This window comes from Sciurus carolinensis, chromosome 19 (assembly GCF_902686445.1).
Source record: "Sciurus carolinensis chromosome 19, mSciCar1.2, whole genome shotgun sequence".
In the NCBI taxonomy this organism is placed as follows: domain Eukaryota; kingdom Metazoa; phylum Chordata; class Mammalia; order Rodentia; family Sciuridae; genus Sciurus; species Sciurus carolinensis.
This window is the reverse complement of record NC_062231.1, coordinates 10,064,924-10,089,623: the sequence shown is the minus strand read 5'-3', so window position 1 is coordinate 10,089,623 and position 24,700 is coordinate 10,064,924. Positions and strand designations below refer to the sequence as shown.

Here is a 24,700-nt window from a genome sequence, read left to right as displayed (position 1 = left end):
AAAAGCAAGACTTTGCAAGATGATCCTGAAACAAAACAGTAAATCAGAAATTTTAAAGCAGCTTTTTAGGGGAGGATAAAGACACACAAAAGAAAAAACTTTCTATACCACATATATAAATGCAATGGAGGAAATATGAAGGAGCAAACAAATCACAAGTACCAATTTTACTCTGTGATTTCTAATTCTAGCAACAATTCAACTAACAGTAACTTAATGCTGTTCTAGAAAATAAAACCATTAATTCTTTCACTACAATTTTCAGACTTTACTCAATTAACAATTATTAAACATTCAGATTTTTTGTATTAACAGAAGAAATGAATTATATTTATAGAAATATTAACAAAGGAGGTCTTCAAACACACTGCTGAAAGCCACAATATAATTTGGGGGCCAGATTTCAATGTACACAATGTTATGAGTGATAAAGAGCTTATTGACAGAACAGTCCTGCTCAGGGCTGTTGCCTGAGTCCACCTGTTTCTATGTGGATGGGACTGCAATGACAACTCTGCCAGGTCTCTAAACAGGACTGCCCATTAAATAATTATGACATAACTGTGCTGCACAGCTGGATTATATAACTGATGTTTCCATTGTAATAACTCTACAGAATTCTAGTGACAATAAATATTAGAATTATGTCTCCCTCTAACAATTCAGCAGAAAAAGAGTTTTCTGACTGCATTTCTGATGAACAGGACACCTCTAAAATACACACAAGGGGAAAGTAGAAAGTGAGTAAAGTGAACTACTGAAACTGATTTTTCAGACACTAACAAGCAAAGTAGTTTGCAATAAATCAAAATCACCCTGAAGCAAAGATTAAATCAATCGGTTCTGAAGAAAATACAACTCATTATGAAAGTTTTGTTTGGTTTGTGATTAGACTTCAAAATGTTAAAATAAACTATATTCTAACAATATTAATGTGCCACACAGGATTTTAAAACTGTACTCTGAGTTCAAAGGTTTTGTCTTCTCTCCAGAGAAAGTAAATAAAAAGATAAAAGGAGCTCTTACAAAAATAAACAAAACTAAATCCCCCACTCAAAATATTCATAAAGGGAAGGTTTTTTTCTTTCCAGATACTTCAATTGGTCCAAGATCAGTGTACGGTTTACACCCTAAGAACTTCTACTCTCTTCCTTTAGCTTCTATTCTCTAGTCTTTTCTGTGTTTTTATTAAACAAGGCTATGGGCAGAATTTCTTAAGAAGTCAGGTTGAGTCAGAGGTAGCATTAGGATGCACTATAGTTGAATATGAAGTTCAAATGAACACATTATTCTTCTAAAAGGGTGACAATAAGTAAAAGTGCATAAAGAAAAATGTTCAGCCCTCACTGCCTTGCACTAAGAAAAGTTCTGAGAAACTGGGAATCATTGTTGGGAGTCAAGAAATAGGCATTAGCCTCACTTCTTTGAGCTCCTTTAATGTACCTGTTCAGGCTGGATTTTCACGAAGTGCAGCACTCCACTCTCATAGTAAGCAATGCCAAGAGAGAGCAAAGCAATAGCAAAATCAGGAGCAGTACCCTCCAGAAGCCCAGATCTTCTACAAATTCCTGCCAAGTCATTCAAAAGCTGGACAGGACTCCTTCAGCTGGCTGTAGGGTGGGATTGAGGAGAGAATGGCTTTCTGTGGTACTTTCACTCTCAGACATCTTCATGGCCTCCAGTTTTGAGTGGGTTCCTCTGTGAAATCCTTTTACCTCCTGTTCTTCCAAACATTCCAGCAATCAGATGACATCTTTATTCACTCCCCTGCACTTTGCCAGAACTAAAGGAGTCACACCTTATGATTGCATATATCAATTTTGAGTCCATTGGAAACTAAGGATTGAATGGAATCCACATGGCCACAGAGGTGAAGAGCTGTGTCTCCTTGATAATCTGTAGTCAGCAGATCAGCAGCAAAATTATGCAACAGCTTGCAGATGGCTATATTCCTTTGGGCTGCTGCAAGGTGAAGACATGTTCTGCCTCTGCTGTTGCAGACATTTGAGTCAAAGCCACTTTCCAGAACCATCTTAGAATAGGTAATGTCTCCATCAATACAGACTTGAAGCAATGACACATTAGTTTGAGAAGCATCATTTACAAAAACCTAGGATCTTGGCCTAATGTGCATGGTATATGGGTCAGCTGTAAGATTAGACCTTTCCTCCAGTGGTCACTCAGCAGTTTCTCTGAATACTTACACGGGATCAACAAAAGTATTCGGTAAATGCCCACAAGAATTTGTGAGACAAGCAGCACTGAAAGCAGCAGCTCCTCTCTGCAGGTTGCAGATGGAGTAGGCTCAGCCACTTGTACATTGTGTTTTTAAGGAGTGCTACTAGAATGTATGTAAAGTTTACTAAAAATAAATCTAATTATGTCAAATAATGCATGTATTAATTAGTTATATTTTGTCATTTGTGTGCCATAGAACATGAAGTACATAAAAAGTTATTAGTGTAATCAGGTAATAAATAACAAAAAAGTATGAACATTAAAAAAATCAGTCCTTTCTGTTGATTTCTATGCTTTGACTTCATTCCAGTCATACTAAAATCAACTGTGATAGGCTTTTGTTACCCCTCAAACCATATTTTTGCTGTATTTTCTCTAAATGTGTGTGTACATTTCTCCCACTGTAAATGCACATATTTCTTCTTAAGCAATAATTGTTTAAACCCATGATGAATCATCTTTGGCACTGTCATCCAAAATTTACCTTTTATCTCCAGCTCTCTGTGGAGACAAAAACTAGTTTGCATAAAGTTGTCAAGAAAGTCATAGCTGTTTGTATGTTTTACACTTCCCTTTTGCTCATGGGAGAATAAAGGTGTTGATAGTTTTTTCTTATTGCACAATGTCCTACTGTTTTTGGGGAATGACTGTTGATCAAAGTAACACATTTTCCTTTTCTCTACTACATGACTTTCCCTATTGTGCTCACCTGTGGTTCTGTAAAATCAAAGATAGTTTTGGAAGTTCTCACAAGTCAATTTTTTCAGTGAGTTTTTATGAAGTTTCTTTTTTCTTTTTTATTTGTTCTTAGTAATATATGACATTCACATCCATTTTGATAAAGTTTTACAAGCATGGGATATATGTTATTCTAATTAGGACCAATTCTTGTGGGTGGTCATGCTGATGAAATTCATTTATGGATTGTCATATGTATACATAGAAAATTATGGTAGATTTGTTCTACTGTCTTTTCCATTCCTACTCTCCCTCTACCACAATTTCTTTATTCATTCATTTGTTGATGTGCTTCTAGGTTTGTTCCATACCTTAGTTACTGTGAATTGTGCTGTTGTAAACATTAATGTGGCTGTGTCACTGCACTATGCTCATTTTAAATACATTGGATATGTTGAATTGGCATAACTGGCTCAAACAGTGGTTCCATTCCTAGTTTGTTTTTACCAGGAATTGAACCCAGAGGTGCTTAACCACTGAATTGCATCTCCAGCCCTTTTAATGTTTTATTTAGGGGCAGGATCTCACAGAGTTGCTAAGAGTCTCACTATGTTCCTGAGACTGGTTTTGAACTCATGAACCTCCTGCCTCAGCCTCCAACGGTCATCCCTCAATTTTGAGGAATCTCCATTTTGCTTGCCTCAATTTTCCATCCTACTTTTCCCCTCATCTGTGCCAACATTTGTTGCTACATGTATTCTTGGTAATCCCCATTCTGAGTGGAGTATGGGGGAATCTCAGTATAGATTTATTTTGCATTTCTCTAATTACTAGAGATATTGTCCATTTTTTTATATATTTGATGATCCTTCCTATTTCTTCTTTTGAGAAGGACATGGTAAGGTTTTTTACCCATTTATTTATTAGGTTTTTTGGGTTTTTTAATCTATCAATTCATTACAATCTTGGATTTGCTTTACTGTTCCCTTTCTGATGTGCTCACATTGATAATAACTTCTCTTTTTTTGCAAAGTATATTCACAAAGTGTAGCAAGTAAAATAATTTATTCCTTCAATTTATTTCAGTGATATATTCTCATCAAACCCAATAATTTTCATCAGAGCTGGGAATAAAATGTTCATTCCATCAGGTGATAAAGGGAAGGTATGGAAACTGTGGCATTGAGAATGTATTCTTAAAGAAAGAATGGAAATGTGTGGAGGAGAGTAATGTTCAGGACAGTTGTCATGGTGAATATAATAGTTGTGAGATAGCTACAAAGTAAAGTTTTTTATCACAAATCAATATCAAGAATATATGAAGTCTCAGAAAATACCTTAATTTTGCTAATCAGTTTTGAGGAAGGTTTTGAGTATCTCAAAAATTTATCTCCATTGAATTTTTGATAACATAACCTTGTGAAATGATGAGGATGTGGGGAAAATGGTACAGTCATACATTTCCGGTGGGTCTGTAAATTAGTGCAGCCCCTCTGGAAAGCAGTGTGGAGATTCCCTAGAAAACTTGGAATGGAACCACCATTTGACTCAGCTATCCAACTCCTTGGCCTATAACCAAAGGACTTAAAATCATCATATATTAGAGATGCAGCCATATCAAAGTTCATAGCTGCTCAATTCACAATAGCCAGATTGTTGAACCAACCTAGATGTCCTTCAATTGATGAATGGATAAAGAAACTGTGGCATATAAATACAATGGAATATTACACAGCCAGAAAGAATAATAAATTGATGGCATTACAGGCAAATGGATAAAATAAAAAATAAAAATGTGAAATAAAATTTGGAAAATATGAAATAAAATCTATTGCATGCTTCAGTTCATAACAATGAACATTTGAAATGTACAATTTGTTTAAATTCTTACTCAAATATTTTTGTAGAGAATAGATTTAGTATTATAAATCTATATTACTGAATATAAAATAAATTACTATGTATGATCAGTTTTTTTTAATTTAACAAAGCATTAGTTGTTCTACATTCAACAAAGAGTCCTTCCTTGTGTCCAAAGGTAACATTTTAATGAATGTAGGAAGATCTTTACTTATACCATATTACTAGATAAACAATCAGATACAGCTATTTGGTAATAATTCTACATTTATCATAAAACTTTCAAGACCTTTTAGCTAGTTCAGTACCCTAAATAAATATGAGTGCAATTTTATTGGTGAAAAATGTAAGAAATGCAGTGAAACTCACAAATATTTAATATTTTTTAAATTCTAGAAAATATCATTGTGATCATTTTACAAAGAAGCTTTACAAAGGCAACAAATGCAAACAAGTATGTCATCAGTGCTCAAAATTTATCATTCCACGCATCCATATTCAAGGACAGGTTTGCAAATATCAACAATGTGGAAGAACTTTAAATAAAATCACAACAATTAATCAATGCAAGAAAATTCATGTGGGAAAAATGCCATACAGATTTAAGAAATGCATTAAAGCATTTAAGGACTTCTCAACCCTTTATCACAGTATTGATAAACCCTACAGATGTGAAGATTGTGGTAAAGGTTTTAATCAAAGGTCATGCCTTACTAAACACAAGAAGAATCATGCTGGAAAGAAGGCCTATACTTGTAAAGAATGTGCAAAGATATTTATTTCCTCCTCAAATCTTACTAGGCATCAGAGGATTCATAGTGATGAGCGACCATACAAATGTACAGAATGTGAAAAAGATTTTAAATACCCCTCAGGCCTTACTCAACACCGGAGGATTCATACTGGAGAGAAGCCCTACAAATGTACAAAATGTGGGAAAGAATTTATATGATATTCAAACTTCACTGAACACCAGAGTGTTCATAGTGATGAGAGACCATATGAATGTAAGAAATGTGGCAAAGGCTTTAAGTGTATTAGAGCCCTTATTGTACACCAGGAGAGTCATACAAATGAAAGACCATATGAATGTTAGCAATGTGGCAAAGGCTTTAAGAACAATAGAGCCGTTATTCAACACCAGAATATTCATACTGGGGAGAAACTGTACAAATGTACAGAATGTGGAAAAGCATTTATTTACATTTCAGACTTGACTCGACACTACAGGATTCATATAGATGAGAGACCATATGACTGTAAGGAATGTGGCAAAGGTTTTAAGTACAGTTCAACCCTTATTAGACACCAGAGAATTCATAGAGATGAGAGACCATACAAATGTAATGAATGAGGCAAACATTTGAAATTCATCTCAACTGTTACTCAACAGCAGACTATTCATACTGGAGGGAAGCCATATAAATGCAAATAATATGGAAAAGCATTTATTCAGAGTTCACATCTTATTCAACACCACAGGATTCTTAATGATGAATGTAAAGAGTGTTGCAAAGGCTTTAAGGACTGCACAACCCTTATTAAACATCATAAGGTTTATAGTGATGAGAGATCATACAAATGTATGGACTGTAGCAAAAATTTTCAATGCAACCCTTTCTTACTGCCAGAGAATTCATATTGGAGAATATTCCTATGATTGTAAAGAATGAGGGAAAGCTCTTAATAGGAGTTCATTTTGGTTTTTAACTTGGCTTAGTTTCCCCTTTGATTGGCTTTTTCTGTAGTGTAGTTTCTGCCTCTGCTAACTCATTGTTTTTTATTTCCTCCTTATGAAATAATTTTCTTAGAATGTTTGGTAGCTAATGCTTTCAATTTGTAAATTCTTTTAACTTATGTTTATCATGGAAGGATTTTATTTCATCATCAAATCTGCATGTTAGTTTTGCTGGGTATAAGATTCTTGATTGGATTCCATGTTATTTTAGAGTCTGAAGTATGTTGTTCCAGAACCTCCAAGTCTTTAGTGTCTGCACTGAGAAATCTGCTAATGTTCATATTGGATTCCTCATATATGTAATCTGATGGTTTTCTCTCATAGGCTTTAAAATTATATCTTATTTTGTATGTTAGACTTTTTCTTCATAATATGACTTAGTGTGGGTTTGGTGTAATTTTATACATTTGCTGTCCTGTAAGCCTTTTGTAATTGATTTTCCATTTCATTCTTCAGGTTTTGGAAATTTTCGGACATTATTTCATTGAATAGATTTTTCATTCATTTGGTTTGTAACTCTGAGTCTTTCTCAATCCAAGTAATTCTTAAATTTGGCCTTTTCATGTTATCTCATAATTCTTGGAGGTTCTGTTCATGATTTCTTTCAATCTTCTCTTTGTAGTGAACTTTATTTTCAAGATGAAATATTTTGTCTTCATTATCTGAGGTTGTGGGGAAAAAGGTACACTCATACATTGCTGATGGGGTTGCAAATTAGTGCATCCACTCTGGACAGCAGTGTGGAGATTCCTCAGAAAGCTTGGAATGGAACCACCATTTGACCCAGCTATCCCACTCCTTGGCCTATACCCAAAGGACTTCAAATCAGCATACTACAGAGACACAGCCACATCAATGTTCATAGCTGCTCAATTCACAATAGCCAGATAGTGGAGCCAACCTAGATGTCCTTCAATTGATGAATAGATAAAGAAACTGTGGTATATATATACAATGGAATATTACACAGTCATAAGGAATGATAAAATTATGGCATTTCCAGGCAAATGGATAAAATTGGACAATATCATGCTAAGAGAGATAAGCCAATCTCAAAAAACCAAAGGATGAATGATCTTGCTGATAAGTGGATGATGACACATAATGGGAGGTGGGAGAGGTTAGTGTTAGGTTTAGTGATAGGTTTAGGGTTAGGGTTAGGGAGGGTGGCAAAAATGAAGGAAGGAAGGACTGCATAGAGGGAAAAGAGGGGTGGGCGAGATGGGGGAAGGGAAAAATAACAATGAATCAAACATTATCTTATGTAAATTTCTGATTACACAAATGGTTTCCCTTTACTACATGTACAAATAGAGAAACAACATGTATCCCATTTGTTTACAATAAAAAAAATTATAGGAATCTTAAACAAAATATTCCTTCTTAAAATATTAACAGTTTTGTTACAATAGGCAAAGATGATGTGTTCAGTTATCATCTACAACATAAATATTAGGTTTGCAATAAGTTCTACAATTTCTAATAGTGGATAGAGAACAGGAGAGGGTGTAGGATGTGATATTAATGAGGTAGGAGTTGAGATTATAGAGATGTTTGATCATAGAAAGTGTGAAAGAGGAATCAAAAGAAGTTGGTTGTTAGCAGAAGAAAAGAGAAAGAGACTCCAAGGGAGCAAATAAATAAAAGGAAGGTAGAGTGAATTAAATAGAAAAAAGAGAAACATGAAAAAAATAAAACATTATACAACCAAAGTGTAATACGCCACTCAAATTCCAGTCCCGATGAATGAAAAGTAGTTTATTTCACAAATGTTGGGGTTGTGAGTGCAGGGAATGAGAAATAAATTAGGGGTAATAAAGGAGCATTGAAGAAAGAGTGAACAGTTATTTCCATTGGAAATCAATATCTTCTGTTTCCCTTCTCATCTAATAAGTGTGGATTTCTGAAGTTTGTTGGTAACTCCACCCTAGGATGGTAAAAGTTACTACAGTGGGAATACTAGACTTGGAGGTCAGACTCCTGGAGGTTCGGTATAGCAATTGCCTGTCCTACTGGAAGATTTCACCCAAGGACTCCTCTTTGGGGTCCACTCATGTGATTCAGGACCCTGGTCTTTGCCTTTTACCTCACTTGTGGGCTCCACAGTTCCTGGTCTCTAATTTAGTCTCTAAATTGTATCTCTCCTGCCTCCACCCTTTTGACTTACTAATCAGGAACTTCTCTCCCTAGATGTCCTGAGGGCTGAGTGCTGGGATCTGGGTGCCTGTTCAGGAAAATTTTTCTGTTTGGGCAGATCAAGACCAGGTATGGAGAGCTGTGGACCAGCCATGTAGCTGCAAGGGCTGGGCCATGTTACTGGCTATGAGGTGATTGGGAGCCTGGTGATTGAGGAGCTGCCTGGCCCTGTTGATTGCCAAACCAGTGGGACCAGGAAATCAGTGGATGCTCTATGAGGGAAGAAGCTGTGGAACAGGTTCATGTCAGGTCCCAGGAAGTGCTCCCATGTTGTCTGAAATCCCAGTGGTACTGGGCAGGTTGTTTGGGTGAGCTGGAATCAAGATGCCCTGATACCCTCTTCCAACCTACTGACCCCTTGCAAGGCTCTCTCCTGCCTCTGTGACAAGATGGTGGTTATTAGCACACCTAGCAGAGATATCTCAGATATAACATTGCCTCCAGGGACCTTGGTAATATTATATCAGATCTTGTTATCCCTAGATGGAAGCAGACACGTTCTCTGAAGTCACTGGGATTACAGGTATACACCCCCACACCTATTTTGTTTCTTTTACAATATTTTCTCAGACATAATTTTAAAATTTTCTTTGTATTTAGCTTGGTATGTAGGTCAGTGTAGAGGCATTGCCTAGCCTGTGCATAGCCCTTGGTTTCAGCCCCATCATTACAAAAACAAATCAATAAATGCAATATAAGACAAAAAAAATAATCATTGATGTGACTACATCACTGTAGTATGCAGATTTTAAGTCCATTTGATATAAACTGAGGAACTGAATAATTGAGTCAATTGGTGGTTCCATTCCAAGTGTTCTGAGGAATATCCAAATTGATTTCCACAGTGCTTGCACCAATTTGTATTCCTATCACCAAATGTCTGAGTGTACCTTTTCTCCCTCATCCTCACCAATATTTATTGTTGCTTGTATTCTTGATAATTGCCATTCTGATTGAAGTGAGATGAAATCTTACAGTAATTTTGATTTGCATTTCTCTACTTGCTAAGAAATGATGAACATTTTTTCAGATACATGTTGGTCAACTGTATTTCTTATTCTGTGAATTGTCTATTCAGTTCCTTTGCCATCTTATTTTAACTGGGTTTATTTTTTGGTGTTAAATTTTTTGAATGATAGAGCCACATCAATATTTATAGCAGCTCAACTCACAATAGCTACACTATGTAATTATGCTTGGTGTCCTTCTACACATGAATAAAGAAAATGTTGTGTGTGTGTGTGTGTGTGTGAAGGAATATTACCCAGCATTAAGGAAAAATGAAATTATGGCATTTGCTGGGAAATAGATGGTGTTGGAAAATATCAAGCTAAGCATAATACGTCAAACCCAAAAAACCAAAGGTTGAATGTTTGCTTGAACATGTGAATGGTAATACAGTATAAGGGGACTGTGCAAGGGAAAAACAGTTTCTTTAGATTAGGTAGAGGGGATTGTAAAGTGGGGAAGGGGTATGGGGTAGAAACAATAGTAGAGGGTAACAGATTATTACCTCAGAATATGAGAAATTATACTCCTTTGCTTATGATTTATCAAAATACATAAATGCATGATGCTGTCATGCATAACTATGTAGAATAAAATTTTATAATAAATTTGGGATTGACCCATAATAATAACACCTATTTATGGTAGACAGTATGATATTTTCATACATTCATACATTGTGTAATTGTAAAACCAGAGCCATTAGTACATCTAACACCTTAGGTGTAAGAAAGTGGATAGAGATTGATAACTGTATCCCACGTATTCTTACAGGGGTATTGTAGATTCAGGTACCACATATCAATCTTTAATTTGTTTTGATGTCTTCTTTAGTATGATATAAGTTAAAGTTCTAATTTCTTCTGTATGTGGATATGAAGTTTCACGAGCACCATCTGCTGAGTAGACCGTAAAATGAGTAAAAGGCTCATCTTCCACATTACAGATTCTTGGCATCTATAATGAAAGGGTGATTGTGTATGTATGGATATATTTCTGGGTGAAATAAATTAAAAGAGTGAGGGTTTGATGTTGTATGTATGGACTTCTTTCTGGGTTTTCCTTCCTGTTTCATTTGTCTGTATGTTTACTCTTATTCCAGAATCACAATGTATTAGTTAGTGCATGTATGTAATACCCAGAAAATTTGATGCCTTCTTTGTCCTATAGAAGTCTTCATGGCCTCCTTCTGTAGATTGCTTTGAATAGAATGGATGTTTTAACAATATTGTTTCTCTCAATCCATGAACATAGGATGCCTTTCCAACTATTTGTAACTTATTTAATTTCTCTCAACATAGTAAGATATTTCAGCATTAATGTCTTTGATATTCCTTGTTATGTTTATTCCCATGCATTTGATGATAATTCATGCTTAAGTTCTTATTTACAGTTAAAACTCTTGCTCCTGGGAATTGAACACAGGTATGCTTTACCACTGAGCTACATCCAGTGTCATGTTATTATTTCTATGTTTATTACAGAAAGAATATATGATGTAAGAGTAAACATTTTAATTTTTAGTGGTATTAACTGCATTCATATTATTTTGGAACTATAACTACCAGCCATCCTCAGTATTGTTTATTTTTCAAAATCTAACTATTTCAATCAAGCCAGAATTTCCCATTGCCATCCTTTCTGAGTCTCTAAAACCTGCCACTCTGTTTTCAGATCTTATAAATTAGAAGAATCTAACTCTATTTTGTACATGTGAAATATTACAGTAGTTTTTTTTCTTTTGTAATACATTGAACTTGACATAGAGTCTTGAAGTTTCATGTGTGGTGAACCATATGCCATTATTTTCTTCCTGGTGAAAGTCAAATAATTCCAGGCCAGACTCTAATTATAGATTTATCTACTTGGGACATTGTGTTGTTTTTAACATGGGCAACTGTAAATGATGCAACTATAAGAATAAGAATATAAATACTAGTTTCAATCCCTGAATTCATTATTTTTCCTGCTGAGGACATGGAAATACAGTTAATGGACCATATATTAATTTATACTGATAAATCTTAACATATTTAATTAGGTAAAAACAGACTACTGAGAGTATTGACTTATAATAGGTGCTGTACATATTTATATATATATCAGTATGGGCAAAATTAAGTCATGAAATTTAGATGCACCTCCCATTTATTCCTTCCTGATATCATGCAGAAATGTAGAATTTTAGGTCAACTCAGAGGTAAATGATTTAACTATCTATTACATATTTCCAATCCACATGTACCAAGGGAAAACAATTTATCTAAAAATTATAAAACCATGTATTTATTTAACCTAGAATACACCCAGACTATGTCATGATTACAAAACTGTTCAGAGGCTCATTAACAGAATTCCTCCATCATTTAATAATTATATACTATAAGGATTTCACAAATTCATAAATCATTTCAGTAGTGATTAACAACAAAGAACTAATTGTGGATAGCTGCTATCCAACATGATGGGGTTAAATGATAGACTGGGCCATTGTTTTGCATAATTCTTGAAGAGGAGATAATGCAGTCCTAACTGTACATGAACATAAACCCATGAACAACAGAATGGACTGTGTGGATCTTTGTTCTGGGGATGCTGTTAAAGACAGGATGGTACTGTGAAGGTGCTGAGACTACCTCTTACACTTGCACAAGGGGGTCACCGTGTACCCACTCAAGAGACCCATGAGCCCCAAAAAAGACACATCACTGAATATTCCCAATATAGAAAATAAATGCTGAAGAAAATAACTTATGGGTAAAATTGTGTAGGATTCAGTAATAAATATAAGACCATGCATATTGACCATGGAATTTTTAACAGCAGAGATTGAGAATTGAGCATTGACTGACATGTAGAAGACCCACAGGAAAAGAAGGTACATGGTTTCTGTTGTGGACTTATGTTTGAGGTTTGCCAAGTGGGAGGTTTTCTGGGGCTGTGGTTGATCATCTGGGGTAAAATCTGCTGGCAGTTAGCACAAATGGAGAATCCCCTAAACAACCTGTGCAAGTAGATTACATTTACATTTACATTTGATGTCAATCTCCAAATACTGAGACAAAAGAACATCTGTAGCTATGAGTTCCACAATGAGCAGGATCTCTAGGTGAAATGGAGCCATGAGACCAATGGTCAGATCAGTGGACTTGAGCCTGTGCTGTAGAATAAATGTGAAGGTGTGGAAGAGAAGAAGAATGGTGTTGCCCGAGATCTGAAGGACAACATCAGAGAAAAATGCATACCTTACTTATAATTTATTGGTCAAGGAATCAAATGGTGAGGAGAAAAGCAAGAAAAATTCTTTATCACAGATATGGACACATCCATCAATCTCAGCATACACACAGCTATTGAGGATTCATATGGATCCTCTTGCTTCAATCCTTCCTCACACACTCCAGAAGGCATCACCTCACTTTACTGATTAGAGAATAAATTTTTTCTCTCCATTCCTGGTCTCCCACATTGTATCAGGTTTCCTGTATCTTAAAAGTCATATGTAGGGAGATCCAGCATGGTGGACTAGAGGGTGACTACATCTCCCATTGCTCCAGAACCCAGGATTCAAGAAGGGGAGGCAGTGAGAGACTTGGATTAACAAAGAGCTCCAGGTTGAGTCTTTTGCACCCAAAAAAGGGCAGCTTCTTGGAGCAGGACAGGGCATTTAGAATCATCCCCAAGCAGCCCTGCTCCCTCCGGTGGCAGGCTCGTTCCACAGCCAGTTTCTTGGAGCAGGCCACCCAGTGAGAGCCTTTCCACACAGAGCAAGCTCCAAGCCACGAACCCAGTGGCAGGACCCAGCCCGAAGGTGGCTTCTGTGAACAGGCCAGGGCAGCCAGAGACTTCCACAAACAGCCCTGTTCCCTCTGACAGCAATCTCCTTCCACAGTGAGCTTCTTGGAGCAGGCCGCCCAGTGAGAGCCTTTCCACACAGAACCAGTCCCCAGCCCTGGAACCAGTAGCGAGCTAGGGGCAGCTTTCTTTGGAAGCACTGCATTATCAAGTTCCTCCAAGACTTCAGGCTACTGAAGGCTGGGAGGTGATATACTGGAAATCTACAGTGACACTATAAGGCAAAGAGGAAATCTACAATATCTCAGAGTCCCACAGATTCCTGACCAATATGAGAAAACAAGGGAAGAAAATGTCCCTAAAAAACCTGGATAGTATATCAATAAAATCCAATGACAGCACAGCAGAAGAAATATCAGAAATGGAGATCAGAATGTACATAATTAAAACAATCAGGGAAGCAAATGAGGAGATGAAAGAGCAAATGTAGGCACTGGAGGAGGAGATGAAAGAGCAAATGCAGCCATTGAATGATCACACCAATCAACTGTTAAAAGAGCAAATGTGGGAAGCAAGAGATCATTTAATAAAGAGTTAGAGATAGTGAAAAAAAAATCCTTGAAATGAAGGAAACAATAAACCAAGTAAAGAACTCCATAGAAAGCATAACCGATAGGATAGAATACCTGGAAGACAGAACCTCAGAAAATGAAGACAAAAGATCTAATCTTGAAAACAAAGTTGACCAAACAGAGAAGATGGTAAGAAATCATGAACAGAATCTATAAGAATTATGGGAATCATGAAAAGGCCAAATTTAAGAATTATTGGGATTCAGGAAGGGTTAGAGAAACAAACCAAAGGAATGAAGAGACTAGTCAATAAAATAATATCATAAAATTTCCCAAATCTGAAGAATGAAATGGAAAACCAGATACAAGAGGCTTATAGGACTCCAAATATACAAAATTACAACAGACCCACACCACGGGACATTATTATGAAAACACCTAACATATAAAATAAAGACAGAATTTTAAAGGCCATGAGAGAAAAGAATCAAATTACATTCAGGGGGAAACCAATAAAAATATCAGCAGATTTTTCAATCCATACCCTAAAAGCTAGAAGGACCTGGAACAACATTTACCAAGCCCTGAAAGAAAACGAATGCCAACCAAGAATCTTATACCCAGCAAAACTTACTTTCAGATTTGATGATGAAATAAAATCTGTCCATGACAAACAAAAGCCAAAAGAATTTACAAAAAGAAAGCTGGCATTACAGAACATTCTCAGCAAAATATTCCATGTGAAAGAGATGAAAAACAACGATGCAAATCAGCAATGGGAGGAACTAGACTAAAGGAACAGTGAAACAAAGGAGAAACCAGATCATGTCAAAAAACAAATATGAGTCAAATGACTGGGAATACAAATCATAGCACAATAATAACCCTGAATGTTAATGGCCTCAACTCATCAATCAAAAGACATAGACTGGCAGATTTGATTAAAAAAAAAATCCAACAATATGCTGCCTGCAAGAGACTTGTCTCATAGAAAGATATACCCATAGACTAAAGATGAAAGGATGGGAAAAAACATACCATGCACATGGACACAGCAAAAAAGCTGGAGTATCCATCCTCATTACAGATAATGTGGACTTCAAGCCAAAACTACTCAAAAGTGATAAAGAAGGACATTACATACTGCTAAAGGGAAGCATAAATCAGGAAGACATAACAATCATAAATATCTATGCCCCGAATATTGGCTCATCCATGTACATCAAACAAATCCTTCTCAATTCCAGAAATTAAATAAACCACAACACAATAATACTAGGCGATTTTAACACACCTCTCTCACCACTGGATAGATCTTCCAAACAAAAATTGAATAAAGAAACCATAGATCTCAATAACACAATCAACAATTTGGACTTAACAGACATTTATAGAATATGCCATCCAACAAAGAACGAATACACTTTCTTTTCAGCAGCACATGAATCCTTCTCTAAAATAGACCATATTTTATGCCACAAAGCTACTGTTAGCAAATACAAGAAGATAGAGATACTACCCTTATTCTATCAGATCATACTGGATTGAAATTTGAAATAAATGACAGAATAAAAAACAGAAACTTCTCCAATACCTGGAGATTAAATTATACACTATTACATGATGAATTGATAACGGAAGACATCAGGAGGGAAATAAAGAAATTCTTAGAAGTAAATGAGAACAAAGACACATCATATCAAAATTTCTGGGACACTATGAAAGCAGTACTTAGACGAAGACTTATTTCATGGGGTGCATTCAAAAAAAGAAGTAGAAATCAACAAATAAATGACTTAACACTACAGCTCAAAGCAATGAAATAGAAGCAATGAAATAGAAGAGGTCATCAAAAGCCTACCAACAAAGAAAAGTCCGGGACCAGATGGGTTCTCAGCCGAGTTCTACAAAACCTTTAAAGAAGAGCTCATTCCAATACTCCTCTCAATGTCTTGGCTTTCTAAAAGCTTTGGTTGTACCTAGCACACTGATGGTCACTGACAGTAAAGACTGAAAATCTGGTAAAGGCCAAATATTAAGCAAGATTCATCATAGCACTTTATGCTCTCTTTTATGAAATATGATTGTTTTTCTTCCTAATAAGAGATATTAGGTTGTTAAATGAGTGACATAATAGTCTTAAAAGCTTTTAATACATATCTATGTAAAGAAGTCTTTGTAGATGCTTAATAGTCATCTGAAATTTAATAAATACCTCTTAAGGCAAAGATGAAAAAAATTCAATGTAGACTGAGTCAGGAATACCCAAGTTCTAATGCTGCCTTAACAACTCATTGAGGGACCCCAGCAACTTACTGAAACCCTGTCTCAAATTAAAATATAAAAATGGATGGAAATATGACTCAGAGGATAAGCATACCTAGGTTTACTCCTTGGTACAAACAATTTATCATGTGTCATAGTAATATTTTCCCATTTTTACCTCATCTTGCAGTTTTCAGAGGTTGTATCTTATTTGATTTTCATTTTTGTCATCTTATGAATGGTCAGATACATATTCAATGCTCTAAAATTTTTGGTAAATTCAAATGGGAGTATTGCATAACAGTAAAAAATTCCAGCCTTCCTGTAATGTTTAATTTGAATTATCATCTAGATTAGATTAAAAGATGAAGATGATTAAGAGGATTTGGGTGTGTCCATGAGGGCATGTATAAGAATGATTGGAATATGGGATAGTTAACTGAAGTGGAGATGCTCCCTTAGCATGGGCAGAAATACCCAATAGGATGGTAGTTTGGATGGAATAAAAGTTGGAAGAACAAGGAAGCAGATACAGATGCAAGTTTGACTCATCCTGAATGAGTCTTGATTGCGGCTTCAGTTGTCTTAGGATATTGGACACTTGCTACTTACTCTTCCAAAGTGGACTCTGCCAGCAATTTTCAAGGTAGTTTCCAGAGCCTTGGTCTCAAACTAGGATAGCGCTGTTGCTCCCTCTTGTTCTGGGACTTCCACTTCTTGGACTGCACAGCTACAGGTTCTTCCAGCTCTCAAACCTACAGACAGCAACTGTGGACTATTCAGTGTGTAAGCCAATCCCTTTTTACACTTGTACTTTCTGTTGATTCTTTTTCTGTAGAGATCCCTGACAAATACACTTCCCAACCAATGAGTCTCACTGTAGTAGAAAAACCATACATGTGTGATTTCAGAACTGTCTTCATTCAACTTTATTACCAGAGGAAGTATCTTTATATAGTAACTGAGTACATGTTGATAAATGTGCATTGTAAGGACACGTTGTTTGAATTTATGATCTTCCATTTAGTACGAGTGTGAATATGAACACTCTATGATGGGAAAATGGTCAACTTATCTATAGAATACGGACAATCATATTATCTATATCCTAGAGGCATTATATATGACAGAAAATGAAAAATACATACCAAATATACATGCTTTAGCATTGTAAATGGAGAAAAATTGAAAGCATTCCCGCAAAACACTGAAAAAAGAGAGGGATGCCCTCCTTCAACACTTGTACTCAACATCATCCTTGAAACTCTCTCCAAAGAAATTAAAGAGATAGGAATTGGAAGAGAAAAACTCAAACTATTACCATTTGCCAATGACAGAGTTCTATATCTAGAAGATCCACAAAATTCCACCAAAAAACTTCTAGAACCCAAAAATGAATTCAGAAGTGTAGCAGGATATAAAATAAAAAATCATAAATTTAATTCATTTCCAGTCATAAGTGATGAATCTTCTGAAAGAGAAATTCAGAAAACTATCCCATTCACAACAGCCTCCAAAAAATAAAGTGAACTGCATGGGAATCAATCTAAGAAAAGAGGTGAAAGACCTCTACAATGAGAACTATAGAACACTAAAGAAAGAAATTAAAGCAATCCTTCAAGATTGTAAGATCTACCATGTTCCTGGATAGGCAGAATTTATATTGTCAAAATGGCCATACTACCAAAAGTGCTATGCAGATTCAATGTGTTTTCAATTAAAATGCCAAGTGTAATAAAAACTACATGGATTGGGTACCAAAACAGGCAGGTAAACCAATGGTACAGAATAGAGAAAACAGAGCCAAATCCACATAAATACAGTTATCTCATTCTAGACAAAAGCATCAAAAACATATATTGGAGCAAAGGTATCCTCTTCAACAAATGGTGCTGGCAAAACTGTAAATCAAAATGCAGCAATGTAAAATGAAACTACTCTCACCCTGCACAAAACTCAAAGTGGATGAAGGACCTAGGAATTAGACCAGAGACCCTGCATCAAACAGAAGAAAAAGTAGGCTCATATTCATCATGTTAGCTTAGGACAAGTATTCGTTAACAATGTTCCCAAATTGTAACTAACAAAAACCAGAATCAATGTGATCGATTCAAACTGAAAACCTCTTGTCATCAAAGGAAACAAAATTGTGAAGAGAGAGCCTACACAGTGAGAGAAAATCTTCAACACACACACTTCAGCTAGTGCACTAATCTCCAGAATCTATAAAGTACTCAAATACCTTCACAAAAAATTATACATAACCCAATCAATAAAAGGGTAAGGAACTGAGCAAAAACTTCCCAGAAGAAGTTAGACAAGCAATCAATGAACATGAAAAAAATGTTCAACTTCTCCAGTAGAGAAATGCAAACCAAAACTACCCTAGGATTTAATCTCTCTCCAATTACAATGGCTATTATCAAGAATACAAGCACCAATAAGTTTTGATGAGGAGGTGGGGAAAAAGGTACACTCATACATTTCTAGTGGGATTGCAACTTGGTGCAACCACTCTGGAAAGCAGTATGGAGATTCCTCAGAACACTTCGAATGAAAGCACAATTTTACCCTCATATCCCACTTCTTGGCGTATACCCAAAGGACTTAAAATCAGCACACTACAGTGATGCAGCTACATCAGTGTTCATAGCAGCCCAATTTCCAATAGGTAAGTTATGGAACCAACCTAGATGAATGGATAAATAAACTGTGGTATATATACACAAAGGAATATTACTCAGCCATAAAGAAGAATAAAATTATGGCATTTATTGGTAATTGGATGGAGTTGGATAATAACATCCTAAGTGAAATGCCAATCCCCAAAAGCAAAGGCCAATTGTTATCTCTGATATGTGAGTGCTGATGCATAATGGGAGAGGACAAGAGAAGAATGGAGGATCTTTGGATTGCATAGGGGAAAATAAGAATAGAGGAGGGGCAGTGGAAAGGAGAGATGTTGCAATGAGACAAACATCGTTACCCTATGTACACATATGATTACATGAATGTTGTGACTATTCATCATGTGCAACCAGAGAAATGAATAGTTGTACTCCACTTGTGTACAATGAATCAAAATTTATTCTTCTGTCATATATAACTAAGTAGAGCATACAATAAAAATGTACCCTAAAGTGGAAAAACAACTGTTTCAGAGCAGGGTGTGGTGGTACATGCCTCTAATCCCAGTGACTTGGGAGCTGATGCAGGAGGATTGTAAGTCCAGGCCAGTCTCAGTAATTTAGAGAGGCCCTAAGCAACTTAGTCAAACCCTGTCCCTAAATACAATATAAAAACTGGCTGGAAGATGTTAAGCACCCCAGGTTAAATTCCTGATACACCCCCCCACACACACACACACTCACACACACTCACACACAGAAAATATCCATATCGATTACACCCTGTAACCAATAAAGTAAAAATAATGTTCTAGATATCTGATAAAATTTATGATAATTCATCAGGACAATTCATGTAACTCAGGAATGCCCTACAAAAAAGTAATTGTGTCTGACACCATAAACATTTGTTGATATTTAGACTAACTAGTATTTGACTTTTGGGGTAGTCCCACATATTTCTCTCTTTTCCTAACGATATAACCCTTCTCCCTGTGGTTTATCCATTTCTGAATTTTGGTGGTGAATAACACTATCAACCAGAGACAGGAATAAGTGCCTGTGAATCAGTTCTGGTCAACTCAGCTCTGTCTTCACCACAAAGTTAACAGCAAAGATGTTCCATTTTTGGGGTTCTAAAGTTGAAATGAGAGAGTCCTGGGGGGATGGCATCCATGGTTCTTACAGTACCTACTACTGGCTAAGAAGTAGCCAGGATCTACAATCCTTACAGTACCTACTCCTGGCTAAGAAGTAGCCAGGATCTACAGTCTACAGAAGCTGCAGAAAATACTTCTATGAAGAGTCATGGCCCATAATACTCCTTGGTGGATTTGTGTTCAATAATGAAAACAGATCTGCAAATTCAAGCTTGACTTGAATGAGAGAATTGGAGGAATGGACTAAAATGGGAGATTAACTGAGGACCCACAGTTATTGAGGGAAGTTACAATCATCTGAATGCACAGAAATCTGGCTCACTCATGAAGGAGGCCTCTTTAACATGTCTCATGCTCAATTATAGATGTCCTATTAGACATGAATTATTTCTTTACTTCCCAATTTCTTTCCCCCTTCTGTCTTTTCTTCCATCCTGTTCACTCCCTACCTTTCACTCTAGAAGTAGATTTTCCAGTTCAATCTCCATATTTTCTTCTCATGACCAAGGTATTTAGAACTAAAATCTTACTGTGAGCTACATAAATTGTTCATGGGTGCCATTACTCTTCTCTGTTTTCAGTAGATACATCTCACAAATATATCATCTAAATGTATTTACAATCAAAAAACATTAAATAATGTTCTTAGTACACTTTATGATAGGCCCTACACATTTGGGTACATGTGAGGTCATCAATTCATTTATTTTGATGGGTACCCAATTAAAACCACAGGGTCATTACCTTGGAAAATGAGAGGTATAACCAAAAGTTTTTACCGGATGGTGCTTGTTTATTATAGTCTGAAAGTGGAAATATTTCCTCTTTTCCCATGGGGAGTTCCTTTCTGCCTACAGCAAGACTGGTCTTGTCAAACATTAGATACAATAACAAGATTACCAGTCTACTGAGACACTTTGTCATTATAAAGAGTAAGATAATTGGAATAGCATTAGGGTAAGAAGGTCAAAGCAATTCTAGCCCCTGTCATAAAATAAAAACTAGTTTTAATCTGATTACCAAGGGGTATGGAAAGTATTTGAGATATTAGTAAGTACATTCCAGGTGCATGAAATTGCTGCTACAAATCACATCACACATGATTATTCACAATTAACTACCATTATCTACAAGTCACTGTCAAGCAGTCCCCAGGCTGCATATGTTCACTGACAGGGCCATAAAGATCACAATTGCAGCTTTTACACTGCTGTGGAGAATACAACAAGCCTAAATGGAATCTGACAGTTTATTACCATCACAAGCAGCAAAGAGAAGCATGATGTCAGTTCCGCAGACACCTGGTCTCATAGGATGACATCACCCAGTGGCTTCAGGTCTTGGTTTATTCTGCCACCTAGAAGCTGATTCTGCACTACAGCCAAGTAGTGAACTCACATTAACTTTCATGATCTTACATAAAAGCTGAAAATATGTTCATCACAAATGCTTTTCTTCTTGAAAAAAAATTCTCCAGAATTTAGTGTTTAAATTTTTAACGCAAACTGTAAATGGTAATAGTTCATATTGTTTATATATTTGAAGAAATCTGTGCTTCCCTTTTCACATGATTCTGTTGCTTATACATTGTATTGCAAACTACAAAATATGCTCCTACAGTTTGGAGGTATTACTGAATTTATTTCCCGTAATTTCTCAATATACATCAGAGCCCTTTTGGCTGTCACATGGGAGTGCTCTGGAGTTTGGTGTTCTGTTTCCCTCTTTGTTGTCTTTGGCTTCAGGTATAAAGAAGATGTTGATAGTTTGGATCTTCATCAGCCCCAAATGTTTATATATAAGGTCAAGGCTTGGTTTCCAAAATGGAGCTATTGGGATGTGGGGGAGCCTGTAAGTGGCAAGACCCAGGACATGAGTATGTGATTCAGTGGTAGAGTCCTTGCCCAGCATGTTCAATGACCTGGATTCTATCCTGACTACCATAGAAAGAACAAGAGAGAGATGGGGAGAGACAAAACCCAGTACATCATTGGGAGCATACTCTAGTGGGATCAATAGAGTTCCACCCTTTTATCTCTGTTATTTTCTGAAATTTTGTTCCATTGTGCACTCTCACCACCCCAAAACAACATGATCATCAATTGATAAACCAAAACCTCCAAAGTTGTGAACCAAAAGAAACCTTTGCACATCTTTAAGTTGTTTATCTCAGTTATTTGTTATACACACACACAAAAAAACTGACTAACATGACTTATTTAGTATTGAGTCACTTGTTAAATATGGCTCCGGTTAGGGAGGCATAATGGCACTCACTGATACATCTAGTTTCTCCGGAGGCTAAGGTGAGAGAATCACTTGAATCCCAGAAAATGTACCAAAAGCCTATCTAAAACACACACACACACACACACAAGATACACGCATGCACACACACCTGACTGATTTAAAATCTTGGTTCATATTCAATAAATGTCATTAACTTGTGTTGAGCTAAAATGATCTCTGATCCCTGTGTGCTTCCTTTCTTGGTGACATCACCACTGAGGATAATGTAAAATTTCACCTCATGTCCTTGAGGTGAATGAATAAAAAGAAAACTAAGAGGAAACATCAGAGTTCTGGCTATCACAGGAAGAGACTGAAGGGAAACTTCTAGCAACACTGGACATTCTGGAAGAAGACAGAGTCACTAATTCCTCCTTTTGGTGTGTCCTTTGTCTTCTTTGCAGAACCCTGGAGTCTTGGGTGGATTCACCTCAGGTCTGAAGCTTTACTCCTTTAGAACTCCCTGATCTCTTTTGCATTTGAGGTACCATGGGTTACTTTATGCTATGAGGATAAAGTTCACCTCAAAGACTTGTTGACTTTGTTGTGTCACTAGGATGGGTAGCACTATTTAAAGTAACTAATGGGGGTGGGGAGATATAAGTTCATTGCATTAGACAAAGGAAAATAAAGGGAAAGGAGGGGAGTGGAAAAAAAAGACAATACAATGAATGAAAATAACTTCCTATGTTCATATATGAATACATGAGCAGTGAAACTTCACAACATGTACAACCACAAGAATGGAGAGTTATAGTCCATGTATGCATGATATGTCAAATATATTCTACTGTCATGTATATCTAAAAGGAACGAATGAAAATTAAAATGGAAAGTAACAGCAGTTGCAAAAAATGGTCATTACTACAGAGGGAAAATTGTGACTTCCTATTCTGTTTCTTGTCGTGGTTTGTTAAGAAAAATCTCAAGATATCTGTTCAGATCAAATAGGCAGTGCATGGCAATTTGTTGTCAAAAATTGCTGGCTAAGTTGCTCAGGGGAATCTGGTATGCACGGCCATGTCTTGGTGGCGTGAGCATCAGGGAGCTACTCAAGCTCTAATCACTGAGGACAGAGATCTCATGGGAGGTAGGGAGGTACCAGAAATGCTGGTTAGCAATGAGGTGTCCACCAATCTGAATAGATATATTCACAATGAGCTGCACCATAGGAATAATGGGCAACCCATCACCATGGCATTGGCTTTTTGGGTTCTGGCTTCAGTTCTGGGGGAAGAGGGACAGGATTAAGTCCAGCAATAAAAGTAATGTGGCTAATAAACATGTAAGCACATAAACATGTTGGTATGGGAAACAGCTGGCCTAAAATGTCACATAACTCTGAATCCAGGAAAAATTGTGAAACAATAGGCCATGGAAACATTAAAGGTTGCTAGAGATTCAGGGAAAATGGGAAGACTGAACATCCGAAGAAGGGGAACCTTGGTGTGGTGAACTTAATCTGTAAGTCACTATGACAGTGGCTACTCAATAGTATGATTTTTGTCAATAGTTATAGAATTACAAACCAAGTAGTCTATTTAATAATAATATATCAACATCAGTATTATTAGTTAGTCCAATAATTACAATAAATGTTACAGAAATGCAAGATGTCAATTATAGAGAAAACTGGTGAATAAGCACATGGTAACTTTCCATTATATCCTCATTTTTTGTCCATGTGACTCTGATATAAAAAAAAATGTTGAACTGAAACAAGCAGAATATTGTCAGGAATTTTCACAGCCTCAGTCATACCCTCTGCAGAATGAGCCCTCACCCAAGGAACACAGATGCCTTAATACTGATAATTAATGATGCAGAACCAATCATCCTAATTTTTACTGAATTTCCCTTTGAGGTTTTGGTGGCCTTTTCCTATCAGTAGCTCAAACAAATTAATCTTTTCTATTTTCACACATTTTAATGAGATATATGAAGTTCTTAGGAAGGAAACAAGTTCCTTATGTCCACACGGATGTTCATCCATCCGATTAGTCATCTCTCATAATTAGTAATTCCTTAAATAGTGAAAAAAATGGGGCCCAAAGTGATATTACTACCCTCAGGCTTGATGAGAAATTGGCCTGAAGTGGTCCCAAAATATAGTCCAGCTAATGGGCAGGCATGCTGGCATATGCATTTAATGCCAGAAGCTCAGGAAGCTGAGACAGGATTAGGTGAGGCCCTAAGAAACTTAGACCCTGTCGGTAAATAAAAAATAAAAATGCTGAGTCTGTGGCTCAGTGCTTAAGCACCTTTAAGTTCAAT

General features: G+C 36.4%; 1 pseudogene; it reads right to left on the bottom strand.

Moving 5' to 3' along the window:
* Positions 1-1,434: 1,434 nt before the first annotated feature.
* Positions 1,435-24,700, bottom strand: part of LOC124971198 (ankyrin repeat domain-containing protein 46-like) — a 43,934-nt pseudogene continuing 20,668 nt past the window's right edge.